Genomic DNA, 17921 nt, shown 5'->3' on the forward strand with positions numbered 1-17921 from the left:
CTGTGAGCACACTTGGCACCCAGGCTGTGTTCCCGGGCTGTAGCCACCTGGAGAGGGGGGAGACTGCCTAGTGACTGTGCACACCCTCACACTGGAATACTACATGGCAGTGGAAAAGGAAGAGCTTCATACATGGTGAGGGTGTGTGTGTGACAATGTCCTCACAAGACACTCTGCAAGGCCCACCCACACTGTTCCACGCTGAGAATGTGGGTGCTGCACAGGCCACATGGGACTCACTTTCCCACCAGCTGTCCCAGCACCCGCAGGGCAAGGCAGCCAGGGGAGGAGCCGCAGAGACCTACACAATTTGCTGGCCAAACAGCACATAACCAGGCTGGGTCTGTCCAGACTGCTGGCCCTGTGTGTTGATGGCAGGTGTCTCAGCAGCAGGGCTTACAGGTTTCAACCCCACCTAATCTTTCACTTCCATGTATAGAAATGAGAGCAGGGTTTCTCCCCCTGCACAGGAGCATGCCTCTGGGCCTGGTGCCTATGCCCAAGGACAGGTGCCATCCTGGGGGGACCATCCCTCCTGAGGGGCTCCTGGGGCTGCCACTGGGCCTAAAGCCAAGCAGCCCCCAGGATCTTTGAATCACTTGGAGCTGCCACACCGCCAAGAAACCCAAGGACACTCCAGGTACGTGGTAGAGATGCACGGCCAGGGCCAGGTTCAGCACAGGATGCTCGGCACCCTCCCCCGGGCCAGGGTGGACTCGTCCCCCACACTTAGCACTCGGGAATGTAGCTGCACAAACCAATGAGAACCAAGAGCTTCTGCCCAGTCAAAACTGTGCGCACCTGGCTCTGCCCGAGTTCCTCAGGGACTGGCTGCGCCCCTTCCAAATTTCCTCAGGGCAAACACAATGCCACAGCACAGCGCTTGGGGACTGGAACCCACACCCCATGAGGCAGACACAAAGCAGGTAGCACATGCCAGGCCGGCGCCACACTTACCCTTTGCAATATGGATGAAGCCGAGCAGGATGATCAGGTAGCTTTTCTCCTTCTAAAAACTGGAGTGGTGGGAGCTGATACTAATTAATTTGCATGAGCTTAATCAGGCAATGAGTAAAACCTACTGAATACAAGGACATTTTTAGGATGCTGAACAATTATTAAGATATGTAAAACTTTCTTTAAAAAAATAAAGTTTTTTTTTTTTAAGTACTGGGGATTGAACCAAGACCTTTGCACTGAGATACATCCCCAGACTTAAAAAATTTTATTTGGAGACAGAATCTCACAAAGTCACTAAGTTGTCTGCACTGGGCTTGAACTCACCAGCCTCCCAGAGTTCTAGGATTATGGGTTTGTACTGTGGCACCTGCCTAGAAGTTCACTTTTGATTTTTATACTGCACTTAATCAAACACACTACTATTTTATAAGGTAGAAAATCAGTAAACAAAAACCTAGTACTTAATATTAAATGTGTTTATTTTCCTTATGTAATTCAAAATTAGGCTTTCTTACTAATTACTTGAATAATAAGTGTTTTATTAAGTAGGTTTTACATTTCTACTTGTTACAAAAACAAAATTTATCAATGCAGGTTATTCTTTGTAAACAGAAAATCCTGCTGACTTGGGAGATTTAAGGAAAAGTGACCCTTGTCACCTGCAGGCCCCTCTCCTGTGGCTGAGCTTCTACACCTATTCACAGCTGAATCCTTAGCACCCCACACAGCACCCTGGCATGATGCAGGTGTACTACAGATACTGGAGGGTTACATACACCACATAATTTAGGGACACATTTTAATCTCAGGGGATACTTTAAAAAATCAAACCAAAGCTCATGTCATTTTATTTTCTATTCTCCAGAACAGTACTACTACTGGGAAGATGCACACATTGCATAAGAAGTTTCAGAAATATAATTACTCTAACAAGACACAACTATCAAACTGAGGGTTTCCTCAAGAGACGAGACAAACACCCACTACCATGGGTAGGGCACAAGCTTCAGAGTTACCTCTGTCTCTCCTGGTTTCTAAAAACAGAGTAGCCAGATGTGGTGGTGCAGGCCTATAATCCCAGCCCTTGGAAGGCTGAGGCAGGAGGATGGATGCCAAGTTTCAGGCCAGCCTGAACTACTTACAGAGACACTATCTCAAAAAACCTAATTAAAAAGTAGAGCCCTAGAATCAGTAGAGCCTTAAACTTTCCCTAAATGAATACAGTAGTCTCCTTGTGATCAATCTTTGGTTCTTCTAATTATGTAACTATTTGCACACCCCAATGTAACTCATTCCAATTTTACAATTACAAGAAGTATCAGATATTATCAAGTATGGAATTTTCTCCTACAAACTTCTCAGGAAACCAGAGTTTTTGTTCTCTTAGACCTGGTACCTGAATAATCAATAGAAGTTCCTCTTAAATCCTGAAAATCTTTTCACAATTTTAATAAAAAGTATTAAAATTATTCAATTCAGAACTGAAATTTAATTTAGTCAACATCTATATTCTTCCTGAGTCAATTACCATGTGACCTCCACACAGGGTGCTCCAAGCATTGCTGGTATGAAATGCTTTAGGAAACAAAAATGTGCCAAAAACCCTAAGCACATTATAGCTAATAGGCGTTCTAGAGACTGAACAGTTTGCCCAAATAAACTAGTCTTAACTAAGAAATTTTTTTTCCCATTAAGTTTATTGGTACATTTTAGGTACAAAATAGTTACATTCATCACTGGGATCTTGTACCATTACATGAGTATCTTGGTTCTTATTTTTCCCCCTTCCCCTGCCCTCCCTTCACCCCCTCCACCCTTCCTTATTTGCAAAGACTTTGTTTCCATTTTTGTCCCTTTCTCATATTTTTCCTGGATATTTCTTGGGTCAGAACTATAACATTTATAGAAACAACTCAAGACATACTCAGCCACCTCATTTTTGACAAAGGAGCCAAACACCCTCACTGGGAGAAAGGCCTCTTTAATAAATGGTGCTGGAAAACCTGGGTCTCAACTAAAAAGATTAAAACTAGACCCAGGGTGAGGGATTTAGCTCAGTGGTTCCGGTGCCTGCCTCGAAAGCCCAAGGTCTTGAGTTCGATCCCCGGTACTGAAAACAAACAAACAAAAAAACTAGACCCATATCTCTCACCATGCACTAAACTAAAATCGAAATGGAGCAATGATCTAAATATTAAAACAGAAACACTAAACCTGCTAGAAGGCAGGCTACATAGAATTCTTGAAGACACTGGGGTAGGAAAAGTCTTTATGAACAAAACCTCATTCGTATGGGAACTAGCACAAAGAATCAACACCTGGGATCTCATTTTACTAAAAAGCTTCTGCACAGCAAGAGGAACCACCAACAGAATGAAGAGAAACCTACAATGTGGGAAAAAAAATTTACCAGCTGTTCCTCAGACAAAAGTCTACTATCTAGAATATAAACTTTAAAAAATCAGACCCGCCCCAAATATAAAGACCCATCCAAAAATGGGCATCAGAAATGAACAGATATTTCTCAAAGAAGTAGAAGCAGCAAATAAACATACAAAAAAAAGTTCCAAATCACTCCTCACTTGAGAGATGCAAATGAAAGCAAAGCTGAGATTCCACCTCACCCCAGAAAGAATGGCTGTTATCAAGATTTAAACCAATAACAAATGATGGCTGGGCTATGGGGAGAAAGGAAACCTTCTCCACTGTTGGTGAGAGTGTAGACTGGTGCAACCATGGTGGCAATCAATGTGGAGATTCCTCAAAAAAACTAGGGTTAGAAGTCCCATTCGACCCACCTATTCCCCTGCTGGGTATCTTCCCAAAAGAATTAAAAGCATCATACCACAGTGATATATGCACACTCATGTTTATAGTGGCACAGTTTGTAATAGCTAAAGCTTGGAAACAGTCCAAATCCCCATCAACTGGTGACTGGATAAAGAAAATGTGTTTTTTGTTTTGTTTTGTTACAAAATGGAGTGCTACCTGGCCATAAAGAATGATACACTAGGGACATTTACAGCTAAATGGATGCAGCTTGAGGCCACACTCTTGAGTGAAATAAATAGGACACACATGTGTAAATACCAAATTGTTGCTCTGGTGTGAGAAACAAAGTGTAAATGTGGACCAAAATGTATAACAGATGATGTGAAATAGCAAGAAAAGGTTCAAAGGGGATGAGAAACTTGGGAGGGGGAGTGGGGGAAAGGAAAGAAGGGAAAGAAAAAAGAAAGAAAAAGTGGAAACAAAGCTTTTGTAAATAGGAAGGGGCGGAGAGGAGGGAAGAGGAATGGGAAAAAACAAGAACCAAGATATATCATGTACAGGTACAAAATCCCAATGATGAATGTGATCATAATGTATACCTAAAATGTACCAACAAACTTAATAAAAAAAGAATTATGGCCAAAAAAAAAAAAAAAAGACATTTTACACACAAGCCAAAGGTAATTTTGTAGTACTTTCTTTCTTTCTTAGTTTGGTACCAGGGATCGAACTCAAGACCTTGGGTTTTTGAGGCAGGTGGTGGCACCACTAAGCTAAATCCCTGGCCCTCAAAGGTAATTTTGTATGGTGTTTTTAATACATATTAACTGTGACAAGTCACATGGAGTCAGGTATAGAACCTTCAATTAATGCTGGTCCTCAAAAAGTTTCCAATACTTATGATTTTTGTTTGTTGTGGTGAGTGAATGGACAGCATTTGAACTGAGCTATATCCCAAGCCCTTTAAAAAAATTAAAAAAAAAAATCTGAGATCGGGTTTCACTAAGTTGTTCAGGCTGGACTTGAACTTGAGATCCTCCTGCCTCAGCCTCCCACAGCCATGCAACCCCACACCTAGGTAGATTTTAAAGAGTATTTAAGATATCAGATTTTCACATTAAGGATGCTCAGCCTATACTACTCAGTTATATCTGTGTGTGTTGGGTTATCCTACAAAACACCCCTTACTACAGAAATGACTCAAGGGGCACTAACTGACATCACAATGACAAGACCACAAGGTAAAAAAAAATACGGTGAGTTTAACTGCACTGTCATGGTTACCTGGATATTCTGAGCTGATTCAAGACACTTACCTCTCATGGTCATTTTGACTTTGGGAAAGAGCCAGAAGTCACACAGTGCCAGATCAGGTGAATAAGGTGGATGAGGACACACTGTGATGTTTCTACGCCTTTCCATTGGATGGCACTCAGAATTCACTATATTTTTGATCATACCTCATAAAGACACTCACTAAAGGACTCCCAGAACTGCTTCGGAACACAGTGAGAATGATTCAGTGTGTCTAAAGTGAGAGAAGTACTCTGAGGGGAATTAGTGGCTATGTAAATAGTTGTTTACTGTAATACATTTTAAAACTTCAAACAATCACCATATATTTGCATCACATTTTGTATTTAAAATAGCTAATGTATAAATGCATGTCTATGGGACTTCAAAATTCTAGGTCCACAACCTACTACCACTGTAGGCCTGGGCAGACTTCTCAACTTCTGTGTTTATATTTCATTATCTGTAGTAGCGGGGACAATAATAGTATTTTTAAAGTCAAAATGAAGTACATTCATGTTGCTTGAAAATGTCTCAATGCCTCTAGTTAATGGATGAGACAAGGCAGTCGTTCTCCAAAATTCCCACCAAGTATCCCCATCGGTAGGAGAGGGGGTGTCTGTATCCTGGCAGAGCTGGGGGTCCAGCCCAGGCAGCAGATAAACTTCACATTTTCTTGGAAACATCATTCCATCTTAAAATTCACATGCATCTGCACTCTATTTTGTTTGAATAGCATGCTTCAAGGCCAGCTTGAAAGTTTCCTATCTATCCTACCTAACTTCTGCTGTCCAGAATCCACTCTGAAGCAGCAGCAACAGAAGATGGTGACAGATGCCAGTGTGGAGACACCAGTCTTGCTTCTCCCTGCCACACAGAGCATTCATAACACAGGCTAACACAGACACACATGGACAGACAGATACAGACACACACACACACACGCACACACACACACAGCCATGTATTCTTGTGATGACCAGGATGCATGGGGGCAGGGAGTGGTCCACTTCAGGTCACTGAGGGTAGTATCAGACATGCACTTCCAGCAAGAGGAAGCCCCACAGAGAAGGTACAACTGTGTCACACACCCCATTAGCGAGCCTCTCGGGTCCCTCCCTCTCCCAGTGGGCTGTGTGCTCATGGGCTGTGATGGCCAGGATGCACAAATGCTGTGGCTACTCAACAAACTCCACTTCAACTCATGGTTCCATAGTCTAGTGGATGTGTTTCCAAATGTCCCTTGTGCATGGTGGCCAGTCTGCCCATAGCTGGTGAGTGCTTGAAAACTATCCCTGCAATCAGCACATCATGAAAAGAGCACAAAGCTATTGATTGCCTTAACAAGGCTGCATTAAAAACAAAACCAAAAGGGCCGGGGATTTACCTCAGTGGTTCTGTCACCTGCCTCGCAAGCGCAAGGTCCCGAGTTCAATCCCCGGTACCAAAAGAAAATCAGAAAAACAAAACAAAGAAACCCTTTCCATTTCTTTTCTTTGTACTAAGATAAATTTAAATTCCAAAATTCTGATTTGCAACTTTCTAGTTAACTGACCATTCAAACATAGGCCCCACTTCACTATAAACTGGTTGAAAAGGATAGACAGGTCTCCGATTCTCTATTTGATTTGGAGCTTTTATGGTTTTTGCTTGATCTGAAGACAATCTACCATTGTCGCCACCCTACAGAAGGCCCTGAGAAGTCAAGGGTGCCCCTCTGAGGTGAGCTGTTGCTGGTGCAGTCTCTGAACAGATGATGTGACTGTGTCTCCCAAGCTCAGGAAGGGCTGCTCTTCTCAGGCAGCTTTTTTTTTTTTCCTTGGAATCTTGCTTCCCACAATCTAACCACATCTACTACAAAGGAGAAAATCTGGTAAACCCTGTACAGCCACTTTTTACAAGCTGGTCCTGAAACAGAGGTAAGCCCTCCAGCATTGCAGACTTGCTTGGGTTTTTCACCGAACTACCAAACTCAAGATGGGCCTTTTTTCTTAGAAGAAAAACTTAGTGAATTTCCCTCACAGCCTGCACAATTCATTTATATCAATCCCAAGAAAGGTGGTAGTTTTTTCTTTTTTGGTTGCTGTTTTTATAAGATGGGGTGCCCCTACATTGCCCAGGCTGGCCTCACACTCCTGGATTCAATCTATCTTCTTCCTCAGCCTCCCTAGGAGCCAGGAACTACAAGGGCAGCATGACTGAGTCACTGGAAAGCAGTGCCTTGACAGCTCTACAATGGTCAAATTCCGTATTTTGAAAAACCAGAATGAAAACCCCACATTTTGAGATGTTTCTGATTTCTGTCACTGTACTATACCACAGTCTTTACTGCTCAGCTCCGGGCTGGTACAGCACTGATAAAAGGCTCAGGGGTCCTTGATTTCACACAACTTCCTTCACTAACTTGCGTGTTTTCTTAAGGAGGGCTTTTGAGCTCGTGCTTCAAGTAGCTTACTTTGAAAACCACCATCCATGTTCCCAGTTAAAAATAGTATTTTTTAAAAGGTAAAGTAGTAACATTAAAATAATCAAATCCAGACTTTTCTGTTTCACGGTACCAAGAACTCTTATCTTGCTGTATGTGGTGGTACATGCCTAAAACCCCAGCACTGTGGAGGCTGAGGCAGGAGGATCACAAGTTCAAGACCAGTCCAGGCAACTTACTGAGACTGTATCTCAAAAATAAAAAATTTGAAAAAGGGCTGGGGATGTAGCTCAGTGTGAAGGCCTTGGGTTCAATCCCCAGTACAGCGGAAAAAAAATCGTATCTAACAGACACATCAGAAGACTTGGAACATTATTCAATTTTCTAAAATTTACTCATCAGAACTGCAAAAAAAATACATTTCTGAAAAATATTAATGCAGTGAAATAGAGGACATTTTCAGACTAATATTTTTCATTATCTCATACTACAGAGTAGCCATATACTCAGTTCCCACCCTCCCCCAACCAAAATCTCTTACCTCCCGCAGACAGGTTTGGGGTTTGGAAGGGGAAATGGCCTGGCCTCAGCATCTATTCCTGGGGTTCCTCTTAGGACTGAGGTGTCTGATCTGAGCAGGATTCCAAACCTCCTTTCTTGCAGCCACACCAGAGCAAGCTTCCTTCCATCCCGCAGGATGGATATCTGTGATTCTGACCCTTTTCCACCTTCTGAACTATTTCAGTTAGAATACTATATAATTAATTTCTGTAAAGGCACCCCCCACTGCACGCACATTTGGTGGCACATGCCCATACACCTATCTTCTCATAATTCCAGTGGTATCAGTTAACATGTCATTTAGGATACTTTTCTTAAATAACTGATAGTGGGCCAGGGATGTAGCTCAGTGGTTTCAGCACCTGCTGCACAAGCGCAAGGACCCGAGTTTGATTCCCAGTACAAAAAAAAAAAATAACTGATAATAATCTCAATTTACCAAGCTACAGCACAAACTGTCAAAAGTAATCTATTTTTTAGCAGACTTATATTGTTAAACATAATGATATGAAATTTTCAATTAAAATGTATGTACTGTCATTAGGAGTTATGAACTAAGCAAAAAGAAGAGAAACTTCACAATAGCACCAAAAACCCCGGAAACTTCCACCCTGAAGGCGATGCCTCAGTACCTAATCTTTTTTTTTTGGTACTGGGGATTAAACTCCAGACCTTGTGCTTGGGAGGCAACCAGTGGAACCACTGAGCTAAATCCCCAGACCCTCAATCTTGTTTTAAGTAAATACAAAATATGAAAATGGAAATGAATTTCAAGAGATTAAGACAATTTGTTGGAAGGGACCTGAAGTATCTGAAGGATTATAGTATAAGGAAGATTACACTATGATTAAAAAAGGGATTATAATATGAATGGTAAGACAGACGGAGGAGAACCTAAGCACCAGAAATGAAGGTCACCAAGTCAGGCTTTGAACTCTGTGCACACCTGAAAGGGAGCTGCAGGCAAAGCATGTATCAAGTGATGTACATGCTTTTCGGTGTTAAACAAGCAGAATCTTCTTCCTTGCAAATGGATCCTCTGCTTCTAATTTCTTGGGATTTTTGTTTTTATACATTAGCCCACTAGTGGCACTGTGGCAGGGGCGTGTGTGGGGGGGGTGCCTGCCTAGCAGGTACAAGACCCTGGTTCAATGCCCAGCACTTATCCACTGTATCATAAATGTATGTACACTGTAGAAATCAGAAAAAGCAAAAAACAAAAAACCCCAACAAAATAAACTAAAATTAACCCATGATCCCACTATTCAAAGATAATCACATTTTAGTTTATTACCTTTTCTAAAGACGCACATACTCAGTCCCAAAAACTATTTTATACACCACATGTTGTTTTATAGTGTTTCTGCCGCTTAATACTACTCATTAAATACAGTGTTACAGAAAAGCAAAGATTTATCTAAACAATGCTGAAATAATTCCCCCAAACTAAAATAGCTCCAAAGTGAAAAATGCACGTAATAGGGGGTTTAGGCAATACCATACTCAAGCTGATTTATTAACCTACTTTTTATATTTTCTTAAATCCTTAGAAGTAGATTAGCTATGTCAAAGTACATACATTATTTTGTACGTTTTTGTTACATATTTTGCTCATGAAAAAAATCATATTAAATTATACCCTTTCTAGCAATGAGTGGGCTCATTTCTCCATATTCTCAACAGAAATAGTTTACTCTTAATTTATGCTAAAAGTTGAAAAAAAAAAAAGTATATCACAGATTTGCATTTCTGGGAATACTGTTAGTGAAATTTCAATTTTTTCATGTTACCTGCTCCTTGTATAAATCAGTTTGCCTGCTTTTTTCTATGGGGGCTCTTTTTTATTGGTTTACAAGCCCTCTTTATGGCACAAAAAGTAATTCCGCTTGTAAATTACAGTATTTTTCTCAGTTTGCCATTTGTCTTTTAATTCTCTTTATAGGACTTTATCATACATAATTTTTATTATTCTCAAGTAACCAAACAAATCTTTTTTTTTTTTTTTTTTTGGTACCGGGGATCAAACTCAGGTCCTTGAACTTGCACAGCAGGCAGCGAAAGCACTGAGCTAAATCCCCAGCCCAACCAAGCAAATCTTTATAAAAGCACCTAAGTTCACCACCTTAAAATTATAACCATTTGACTATTGGGGGGTGTTGGTACTGGGGGTCAAACTCAGGACCTTGCGCTTGTGAGGCAGGTGCCAGCACCACTGAGCTAAACCCCCATATTTGACTATTTTAAATGCTTTGACCCATGTATATATCCTTCATACATTTTTTTAAATGGCAGCACCTATTTTATACAATCTGTTTTCTAAAGTATTTACTCGCACAGGTCTTTGTAAATAATAGCAGCTTGGGGGCCGGGGGCTCAGTGGTTTCCCTGCCTGCTGCGCAAGTGCAAGGACCCGAGCTCGATCCCCAGTTACCCCCCCACACCAAAAATAGCAGCTTGCTGGTTTTGAGCAGTCTTAACAGTTTTACAAATTTCTTCACGGCCAATGAGTCATAACATCACACCCAATTTAACAATGGCCACAAAGTTCCAGAACTGTTCTTGTCCATGCCATCAGGGCCTAATTACTCTCCTTCCATGTTTACTAAAAGAGAATAAGCTCATTCTTAGAAGTCAGTCATAGTTCTGCAGGACAAATTCTGTCATAATTATCAGATACCAATTCTTAAAGAATTTTCATGTTAACCTCTCCTGCTCATCTATCTTCATACAAATCACTTCAGTGGAGCACTGGGTTAAAAACTCAAGCTCTGGGATTACTGTGTCTTGCTCTATCTGACTTGGGCTTCCTTACCTTATTAGCCCTGCCACTAACCAAGAGAGAAGCCTGGGCTCCTTTTCTGCTCTATGAGAAGTGCTGAATGGAGGTACATTTCACAGATCTCTGTAAAGATTTCAGGCATGTGTGTATGTGTGTGTGTATACACGCACATGCTCCCATGTACGCTGATATGTTGGATGCAGATGTGAACCGTGTGGTAGGACCTGGAGCCAGACACCTGCCACACAATCTCTATTCTTCAGGTCAGTGTAGTGCTGAAACCACAATCAGAAGGTTGAGCATGAAGACTGTGCCCTAGGCAGGACATCACAGGAACCTGGAAGACTCCTAACCCAGGCGGGACAGCAGCACCAGCTTTCTAGACATGGTGACACCTGAGCTGCAGGTGACAGGAAGGGGAAAAGGAGAAGAAGCCAAGGGGTCTGCAATCATGTTGAAAGGTGGAACGGAAGTCAGGGAGGGCAGAACTGTGCTTGCCTGGTCCAAGCTTCCAAAGGAAAAATTAAAATGACTATTAAACTTCAGTTTTAAAACCCTTCTTGCAAAATGTGAATGTGAAGCCAGGGGTTGGCAGTGCGCACCTGGGATCCCAGCACTTGGAAGGCAGAAGCAGGACAATCAGCCTGGGCTGCACAATGAGACCCTGTCTCCAAAAAACAAAAACAATCAATCATAAAAACCCATCAATATGCTATGTTATGTTCCATAGGTAGTTTTTTCCACACTGTGCTTGTTCATGTTAAAAAGTTATGACATTACTCTTACGTGAAATAAATCAGACATACACGTTTAAATACCACATTGTTTCTCTGGTGTGAAAAACCAAAAGTGGAAATAAGGACTTATGTACAATAGAAATTGGGAAATAGGAAGAAAATGTTCAAATGGGAAGGGGAACAAGGGAGGATGTAGGGAGAAAGGAAAGAAGGGATAAGTAAAAAAGTGAAAACAGAAGGAAAGAATGGAAACAAAGCTTTTGTACATGGGAGGAGTGGGCTTGAAGGGAAGAAGAGGAAAGAGGTGGGATCTATCATGTACAGGTGCAAGTTCACTATGATGAATGTTATCATTTTATATGCCTAAAATGTACCAATAAATGTCTTGGTATAAAAAAACTAAAAGTTATGACATGCCCTCGGAATCTACACACTCTAAGGGCCTAAGAGATCTTAACACATACCCGCCAACTTGAACCACACAGATGGCACATGCATGACTGTGCCACGCGATGGGACAGTCATGCATGTACCACTAGTGGTTCAGAGGCCCCATCCCCCGGGCAGATACACAGAAATTATGGCCCCTTCATGAATGTGTTGAACAGTATCAGTTAAAAACTACCTCATTTTACAAACGAGGAGATACAAGCCCAGAAAAGTTAAGCTCAAACTAGACTACATGTCACAAAAGCAAAAAAAATGTCCCCAATCTAAGCAAAAATGCCTCCACAGCTTTTTGAGAAGCTAGAAAACATGTGTGTGAATAAAAAAAATGTAAGCCATAAAATGTTGTATTTGTACTGTGTATTAGTAAATGTACAAATCATAGTCTTCAGTAACAGAATACTCAAAGTTTTTTTCCAAATTTGATTTATTCTTCATGTAATGCCCATGTTTTCATTTTGAGCAAAACAAAAGGTGTGTATCTTACCGATAAACTACAAGATGACTTTAAAATGGCAAGGTGAACTTACAACTGGGCCTTAAATAATGGTTTTAACACCCTTCTCTGCAGACATATGTCAATGATAAGTTCAAAATGAAGTCAATGGTCTCCATAAAACTTCACTTCATCCCAGACTGACTCCACTGCTAAGGACAGACAGCAAGGCCATATTTTGGAATCCATGGAGGGCTGAAATTTCAAGGAATACAAACACAAACACAAAAACCTAAGTTTTAGGGGCTTCATTTTTTGAAGGTAAAGAATGGCAAGCAGCAACTCCTCAATTTAACTTATGCTCATTTTAATATTCTATGATGAGAGGAAGGCACACCATCTCTGCCCCTGGGGACACTGGGAGTGAAAAGACTGTTGTAGCCCTGAGACTTCTCCTCCTTGGTCTTGTCACACCTGGACTCGCCTCCTTTTCCTTCCCAAAGGGGAAGAATCCCACTACTGAACAGCTCCACCTCAAAGGTAAAGTGGCATGGCCGTGGATTTAGCTCAGTGGTTCCACCACCAGCCTCACAAGCGCAAGGACCCGAGTTTGATCCCCGGTGCCCAAAAAACAGGGTAAAGTGGTGATATTTGGGGTGGGGAGGCAATCTTGTTTGAAAACAAACACAAGAAGTTTAAAAATCTACACCTTTAAACTAGTTCTGTTTTCTTAACAGTTTTTTGGATTTCCACAGCTAAACAAAATCCAAGTATTCTTCTGTTAGGGCCCTGAAACTGGATACTAGGGGAAAGGGGTATGGTAAATGAGGCATGAAAAAGATGACAAATTTTACTTACAAGGTGCACATAACATAGTAGTAATAATAATCATCGTAAAACTTGCACTCTTAACCACTTTAGGTACAGTGGTTATACTTAACCATAACCAAAATCAGGGCAAGTAGTCTAACACTGGGATTAAGTTTGAATTATTCCACAAAATTCATTTATTCCAACCATAACTGAGGTATCACAATGACCAAGTTCTATGTCACACTGGGGATAGAAAAAAATACCCCAGTCCTCGATAAATGCAGTCTGTAACCCGTATGAAATAAGGCTGCACTGAGTGAGAATCGAGACTAAGTGAATCACAGCTGAAAGGTAGGAGCAAAGGGGCCTGCACAAGGTCTAAGGATACGAGGCAGGCCTACAAGGCCCTCAGCAAGCAGTTCTCAGGGAGGGAGGGTGGATTTTATAAACTGCTGAAAAGCCCTAGCCAGGCATAGTAATGCACGCCTGTAATCCCAGCTACTTGAGAGGCTAAGACAGGAGGATCACAAGTTCCAGGCCAGCCTGGGCAACTTAGAAACTCCTTGTCTCAAAATAAAATCTGAAAATGTATGAGGATGTAGCTCAGTGGTAGAGTGCTTTCCCAGCAGGCAAGAAGGTGTGGGTCCTGTAAACAAACCAAACCAAATAAAAACCTGAGGATATCTAAAGTTGCTGTTTTTGTGCTTTTCGCAAACTAGTTTTTAAATATGCCAACGGGTAAAAAAAGTTTAACATTTTTAGAAAGCAATTCACCCATTCCTCTCAAGCTTAATGAGCACTCTCCTGAAACCTCCAAAAATGGGCATAATAGTGTTAAAAGCAAGCCAGTCTCCTTTGCATGCTTCGGAATTTGAAATGTGATCCAACTATTTCACTGGAAAGCAGCAAACACAATCTTCAAGTAAATCAGTTCTCTGAGAACTCAACCTTTTCAAACAAAGAAAATCTCATAACCTAATTTTAATAAAAATTGCATTTACTTTTTAAACATCATATACTTAGCTACATAAAATACATAAACTTCAGAAAATCCGGTACTTTTGGAGTACAGCCCAAAAATGAAGTGCTAAACTTAAGAGTGGATTCACTCCTGCAGGGTGCTAAGTTATGCTTAGGTCCTAGAACCTTGTGGCTTAAAGTAAAAAACGAACTTAGTTCCTCTTCCACCACCCTGCTAAATGCTTATCAAAACCGTGTGACGATTTTCGCCTGTCTTAACTTTTGACTATTTTAACGCTACTTCAGTAAACAGCAATTACCCAGGGCAAATACAGTACTTATAAGTTGTCTGCAATCAAGTATTTGCGCTCTTACTCACCAACCCCTACTACAAACTAAAAGCAACAACAGTGACCCCAATCGGAGAAGGGAATTTCTTTGGCAGAACTACAGAGGGGAGGGAATAATAACTCTTTTAAATTTGGGGATTAATCTCAAGGAATGAGCATAAGCATACCGGTCTTTAGTTCTTTAGTTCTGTCTACACTACACCACACTGCACATGTGACAAACGCAGGGCTTGTGGGCCACACTGGTCTTGGGAACCAGGACACGCGACCCCCGAGCTCAGGAACCCCGACTCGCTGCAGCCTGGCGGGGCGCCCAGTTACCTCCGGGGTCGGGGAGCGAGCTCCCGCCAGATGGGGACGCGCCGAGGCCGCAGTGCCGGGCCCAGATCAACTTGCAAAAGCTGGCGGGCGCCAGGGGTTCGGTCCGGTTGGGGCCACCGCAACCGCATCCATCCCTCCCTGCCTGCCCAAGCCGGCCCGGTCCCCAAACAGCCCGAAAGGACGACTGTGACCCCATAACAGCGCCCTGCATCAGCGCCACAAAGCGAGCGGGGAACCAGAACACCACGGACCGGAAAGCCGGAGGCAGCGCGCGAGCCCGGGGCTGCCGAAAAGCATGCGTCCGGCGGCAAAAAGCGGCGTCCGGCGACAAGCGCGACTCGAGAGGGCTGGGGGAGAAAAGGCGAGCTAGGCCGGGCGTCCCGCGGGGTCGCCGGACAAGGCAAGGCGCTGGCCCGGCCACTCTCCGTCCAGCCTCCCAGGGCCTGGTCCGCGCCATCAGGCCGCCGCCCTGCGCCGCCTTTTCCTCGTGCGCACCCTGGCCTGGCCACCGCCAGAGCGCGTCCGGGACCTCGGTGACTCAGGCCGGGCCGCGCTGGCTCGCTCCTCTGTCCAAGAATCCCCCAGTCCCGCCCGCCATTCCTCCCGGCCGTGGCGCTCGCCCGCCGCCGCCGCCCGCCCCCGTCACTGCGACCCCGCGGCTCGGGCCAGGCCTGCGTCATCGCCTCCCGCTTTCCTCACGCCCGGCGGCCGCCGCCACTCACAAGTCCCGAGCTCCCGGCAGGCTCGGGCGACGCGTCCGCCGCTCGCTGGACCCAGGCTGCGCCAAGCCCCGTCCCGCTGAGGTCTGGCCGCGTCCATACGCCGCCCAGGTAGCCTCGCCTAGAACTGCGTGGGCCTCGGCGCCCGCCCGCGCTCCTTCGCCCTCCGAGCAGCCAACGTCCCCCTGCGCGGCCAATACCCCCCGCCTCCCGGCACGGATGGGGAGGGGGAGCGCGAGCGCGCACCGCCAGGATCGTCCGGGGTAGGGGAGCCGGATAATAAAGTCTTATGTGGATTTAATATCGGTCTCTGGTTGGTTCTCTCTCGCTGGGTGTAACATCTAGAATATATAAAGAACTAAAAAAAATCAGACCCCCCAAATATAAAGATCCAATTCTATCAGTTTGAGGTAGAGACTATCTATTCCAATTTTTTTGTAGGGTTATCATAAATGCATGTTGGATTTTGTCAAATGCTTTTTCTGCGTCTATGGAGATAATCATATGGTTTTTGTCCTTGGCTCTATTGATATAGTGTATTACATTAATTGATTTGCGTATATTGAACCATCCCTGCATCCTTGGGATGAATCCCACTTGATCAGGGTGTATGATCTTCTTGATGATCTTCTGCATGCTAAGTGGATGCACATTGAGGCGATACTCTTAAGTGAAATAAATAGGACACACATGTGTAAATACCGAATAGTTTCTCTGGTGTGAGAAACTGAAAGTGTAAATAAGGACTAAATGTATAATAGGTCATGTGAAATAGGAAGAAAAGAGGCAAAGGGGAAGGAAGTGGGAGGGCTAGGGGAAAGGATAGAAGGGAATGGGATTAATATGAGAAAATGGAAAAATAGGAACAAAATCTTTGTAAATAGGGAGGACTGGAGGGGTTGAAGGGAGGGCTGGGCAAGGGTGAAAAATAAGAACCAAGAGAGACTATGTAAAGGTGCAAATTTCCAATGATGAATGTCATTATATTGTATACCTAAAATGTACCAATGATTAGAATGATTAGTCGATAATGTAAAATAGGAAGAAAGGGTCCAAAGGGGTAGGGGTAGTGGGAGGGCCAGGGGAAAGGAAAGAAGGGAAAGGAAAAATGATGAGAAATGGAAAAAATGGAAATAAAGTCTTTGTAAATAGGGAAGGGTGGAGGGGGTGAAGGGAGGGCTAGGAATGGGGAAAAAATAAGAACCAAGATGCATTATGTAAAGGTACAATCCCCAATGAGAAATGTAATTGTGTTGTATACCTACAATGTACCATTAAAAGAATTTAATACCAAAAAAAAAGATCCAATTCAAAAATAGGCATCTGAAATGCACAGACATTTCTCAGACAAAGAAATAAAAGCAGCAAATAAACATATGAAAAAATGTTCATCATCACTGGTCATTTGAGAGATGCAGATGAAAACAACTCTGTGATTCCACCTCACCCCAGAAGGAATGGCTGTTATCAAGAAATCAACCAATAACAAATGCTGGCAGGGTTGTGGGGAGAAAGGAGCCCTTCTTCATTGTTGGTGGGAGTGCAGACTGGTGCAACCACTGTGGAAATCAATATGGAGATACCTCAAAGAACTAGGATTGGAAGTCCCATTTGACCCAGCTATTCCTCTGCTGTTTATCTTCCCAAAAGAATTAAAAGCATTATAGCACAGTGATATATGCTCACCCATGTTTATAGTGACACAGTTTGTAATAGGTAAACCTTGGAAACAGCTCAATTGTCCATCAATTGGAGACTGGATAAAGATGTAGTTTTTCTAATGGAGTACTACTCAGCCATAAATAATGAGAAACTAGAGACATTTATAGCTAAGTGAATGAACATTTAAGCCATACTCTTAAGTGAAATAAATAGGGCACACATGTGTAAATACCAAATAGTTTCTCTGGTGTGAAAAACTAAAACTGTAAATAAGGATCAAAATGTATAATTGATATTGTGTAATAGGAAGAAAAGGTCTAAAGGAGTAGGGGAAGTAGGAGGGGCAGGGGAAAAGAAAAACTATGAGAAAAAGAAAAAAATGGAAACAGTCTTTGTAAACAGGGAAGGGTGGAGGGGGTGAAGGGAGGGCAAGGGAAAGGGGAAGAAAATAAGAGCCAAGATACATCATGTAAAGGTACAAGATCCCAATGAGGAATGTAACTGTACTGTATACCTAAAATGTACCAATAAACTTAATGGGAAAAAAAAAGAACACGATGCTTTGGAGGCTCTATCCAAGGCTTCTAAAATGCTTCCCCCATTGCTCATAAAAGTATCTTCAGTAAATGGTTTTGCAATGAACAGATCAGAGCAAGATTAGACAGAAGTCCTTGCTTTAGGGAAAC

The 17921-nt window shown here is 42.8% G+C and overlaps 1 protein-coding gene across 1 annotated transcript in view; it reads right to left on the minus strand.

Annotated features, from left to right (window-relative positions):
- LOC147822368 (uncharacterized) overlaps positions 1-14756 on the minus strand; it is a 105238-nt gene extending 90482 nt beyond the window's left edge. Inside the window, exon 1 of the mRNA XM_087196989.1 lies at positions 958-14756. The gene's annotated coding sequence lies outside the window, so the exon portion shown is untranslated. The remainder of the gene's footprint in view (positions 1-957) is intronic.
- Between the last annotated feature and the right edge of the window lie 3165 nt (positions 14757-17921).

Source organism: Heterocephalus glaber, unplaced genomic scaffold (genome assembly GCF_053883595.1).
Source record: "Heterocephalus glaber isolate CG9 unplaced genomic scaffold, H.glaber_assembly_v1.0 deba00001649, whole genome shotgun sequence".
In the NCBI taxonomy this organism is placed as follows: domain Eukaryota; kingdom Metazoa; phylum Chordata; class Mammalia; order Rodentia; family Bathyergidae; genus Heterocephalus; species Heterocephalus glaber.